Here is a 3,982-nt window from a genome sequence, read left to right as displayed (position 1 = left end):
GGGGGACAAACCAACCGTTACCCCCACTCAGCCCCGCAGAGAGCGGTACTACCGCGGAGGCAGGGCGGTACTACCGCTCCTCCTCAGCGGTACTGCCGCGCTAGAAGAGAAGGGGCTGGGGCTGGGACCCAGAGCGGTACTACCGCGGAGGCAGGGCGGTACTACCGCGCACAAGCAGCACTACCGCCACTACTACCGCAACAAGTACCGTAAAACCCGACACGAGAAAATGCGCACTCGAATCGAAGCGGAAGGAGCACGGGGCCACAGCGGTACTGCGGCTGAGCCCAGCAATCGGTACTACCGCTCCGAGGAGCGGTACTACCGCTTAACTAACTTCAGCCGTACTACCGCTCCAACATCTGTGTCGAGGCGGTAGGAGCACGGATCCGCAGGGGTACTGCAGCTGAGGCCATCAAGCGGTACTACCGCTCCGAGGAGCGGTACTGCCGCTTAGTGAGCCTCAGCGGTACTACCGCCGTGGCCCGCGGTACTACCGCTGGGTCCAGGAAAAGATGGAGAGTTGAGAGAAGAAAGCTCCATAGAGGCGGAAAGAAACGGAGGGTGTGATGAGGACGTGTACGTGTTGATTCCACCCAAACCATACCGAAGCAGATCCCCTCTTGATAGTACGGTGACTACTACGAAACTTAGTCCACCAACAAAGTTACGAAGGAAACTACACCGTCTTGAGTAGAGCACCGAGGGGAAATAATCGTTCCGTGCCGAAGAAGGAATATCTGAAAACACTCAAAGCACCCGATTAGTCCGCAAATGCATTGTCATCAATCACCAAAACATCGTAGGGATAAATATGCCCTTACAATCTCCCCCTTTTTGGTGAATTGATGACAATACGGGATTTGCACAGAAAAGAGTTATGTCATAGAATGCAAGAGAACTCACGCCTCTAAAATATAGACAGGCTCCCCCTAGATGTGTGCAACCTAGATGAGTGCTTTGGACTGCACGGCACACATACTAGGATCACGGCTCCCCCTATATTTTAGAGACCAACAACCTAAGCAAGATATATGAGAACAACATATGTGATAGGATAAGCATGCAAGCTATAAGATACCGAGGTGCATAAACATAGATAAGATAACAAAGGTAGCATATGTCTTACACCATACGACGGGAACTTAGGACTCACAACAAACCAACCAAGAGAAACGCACAAGAAACTACAAAACTAAAACAAAGCACGACACAAGAAGCAAAGCAAGCAAATCCCTACACTCTCTCCCCCTTTGGCAGCGAGACACCAAAAAGGGCCAAGAGAGACACAACGACTCCAGGTGATTATCACATCTCTGCATCTTCATCGTGGGTAGAAAACTGCTCGGCATCGGAGTCGGTCCAGTGGCAGTTCTGATGAATCCAGTCCTCCTCTTCAGTGATCTGTCCCTCAGACCCACTGACAACAGTAGCGCCCAGCTGGCGCATGAGCTCCTTGTGGCGCATCCTTGCATTCTTCTCCGCCACATGAGTCATGTACTGACCATGGGACTCCATGCAGAAGAGCTTCTTCATCTTGCGCTTGAGCTTCTGGGCCCATGATGGTTCTGCACTGGAGTGGCCAAGGTCCTCATCATGGGCAACAGGAGCATCCTCATCCTCAGTTCCCATGGCAGCAGCAGCAGACGGGCCCCCTGTGGCAGCAGTAGCAGAAGGACCCCCTATGTGAGGCGCTGTCCAGTTGTCCTTCTTCCTCAGACGCTTGATCTCATGAGAAACCAGATCTCCAGTTTCTAGCGGCACTCTGGGATAAGTCTGTGCCCAGGCCCTCTCAATGAGCCTCATGATGAAGGGACCATAGATAGGACACTTGCGCTCAGACACGGCAGATAGAAGTTTAGACCACATGACATGAGAGATATCCAGGCTCTCTCCAGTGTTTGCTTCCTTCTCATGTTGACAGAAAAGGAGCATGTCCACGAGGTAGGAGTGGACCATATCCAGATTCCCGATCCGAGGGAAGAGAGTCTCACGGAATATGCGATGAAGAATGTCCAGATACGGAGACAGCTCATAGGTCTTCTTCTGAGTCACCGGATGAACCTTCACAGAGCAGTAGGGCCAAAGTGCTTGCTTGTGGGTGGATGTAGCATGGCGGTGAGGACGGAAACCAACAGGAGTCTCAAGTCCGTTGTCCACCACATCAAGTAACTCCATGAACGCCCGCCACTTGACGGAAAGCAGCTTGCCATTGGTCATCCAAGTCAGAGTCCTGTCGCCATCTGTTCCAAGATGGACGGTGGCATAGAATTGAGCCACCAAGTCCGTATCGAAATCCTTGTTGAACTACATGATCCTGAGAATGTTCAGCTGAGTGCACATCTGAAGGGCTTCTCCAAAGTACTCTGGGTCCTTCTCCATAGCATCAGTGTCAATGGAGCGAACATCAACAAAAAGATTCTTCTTGGCCTTGATCACATCAAAGTAGATGGCAAACTGAAAACGGTTCCAGAACGGGCGGTTGACCAAAGTGGGTTCTTGGTCCACTGCATAGGGGTTGCGGCGACGCTTCTCCCAAAACTCCTTGTTGGTCATCTCAGTCACAGTCTTCCCTTTTGGCTTGTTGGCGGCTCGCTTCGTTTGTTGAGGAGGTGGAGGAACACTTGCAGAAGCACTTGCAGGAGGTGGTTGGGTGCTCGAGGAACCACCGGCAGGCTCTAAGGTGCGGTAGCGCTTGGAGGTGGCACGCCCGGGGTTGATACGGCGACCTTTCTGCTCGGAAATGTCATCACCTGGAGCCAAACACACAAAAGACGCAAAACAACCAGAAGACCCGAGCATAAGCCAACAAGCACAACAAAAAGATCAAGGGAAGGTAGGAGAATGATGGAACTTGGCATGCAGCTGTAGTACCATGACCTACCCGCGGTGGTACCGCCCCAAGCGGTAGTACTGCCCCAGAGGGAGCGGTAGTACCGCTCGAGGTCAAGCGGTAGTACCGCTCCAAAGGAAGCGGTAGTACGGCTTGAGGCGGATACACAGCAGTTTCAAAGCGCGAGGCGATGAAACAGTGGCTTGCTACTACCGTGGACAGATCCGGTACTACCGGCCTACCAAATTCAAAAATAATCCTACCAAACATCAATCTAGATGATCTAGTTGCCTACTCCAACCAACTCAAGCCTAGATTTAGCCAAAAATCTAGAGATGCAACCACCATTGCCCCTAAAGCACAAGATCTAAAAGCAAGACCAAAAGAGAGAAGGAACGGGGGCAATACCGGCATCCATGGCAAGAGGACGAGGTGGGGATCGACTCCACCGAAGGAAAAGGAGAGGAACGCCCCGGAGGAGGAGATCCACGGGAGCCCTTCTGCGGCGGAGCGGTGCTGGAGAGAGGGAGAGGCACGAGGGGGCGAGCGAATGGGTATGGGGGAGAAGAAACCTCCCCCTGCCCCGATAAAAAAACCCCTGGCCCCGCCCAGCAGCGGTAGTACCGCGCTGGGGAGCGGTAGTACCGCTCATAAGCGGTAGTACCGCACTGGTGTGGCGGTAGTACCGCTTACAACGGTAGTACCGACCATCACCAGTGGTAGTACCGCTCGCCAGCAGCGGCAGTACCGCCCAGCACACCGCGGCAACTGACTACATGGCTTAGCTCAAAAAGAAACAGAAAAACCTGCAACGAAAAGCAAAGGAACACACCAGCAAGAGGCCAAGAGAGGGCGGTGGCCGAAGCCACCTATGTTTGAGTCAAGAGGTATGGTGCCGCGAAGATTTTAACCTTGGGCCCATGACCAAAACTCGTCTTTTAAGCACACGCCATCAACAATGGCTAAAATGAAAGACTTGATCAATTTATGCATAATGGGGGGAGGGAGAGTTCATTGAGAGAACAACACTCCCCCTATGTCCATGCCTACACCTAAACTAGACAACAAATTGAGCTTGGTAGGGTGTGCACGGGTTCAAGCAACATTGCTCGAATCAATGATATTTAGCTCATGCCTTAACTCACGAAA

Source organism: Triticum dicoccoides, chromosome 2A (genome assembly GCF_002162155.2).
Source record: "Triticum dicoccoides isolate Atlit2015 ecotype Zavitan chromosome 2A, WEW_v2.0, whole genome shotgun sequence".
Taxonomy (NCBI): domain Eukaryota; kingdom Viridiplantae; phylum Streptophyta; class Magnoliopsida; order Poales; family Poaceae; genus Triticum; species Triticum dicoccoides.
This window is presented reverse-complemented; position numbering follows the sequence as displayed.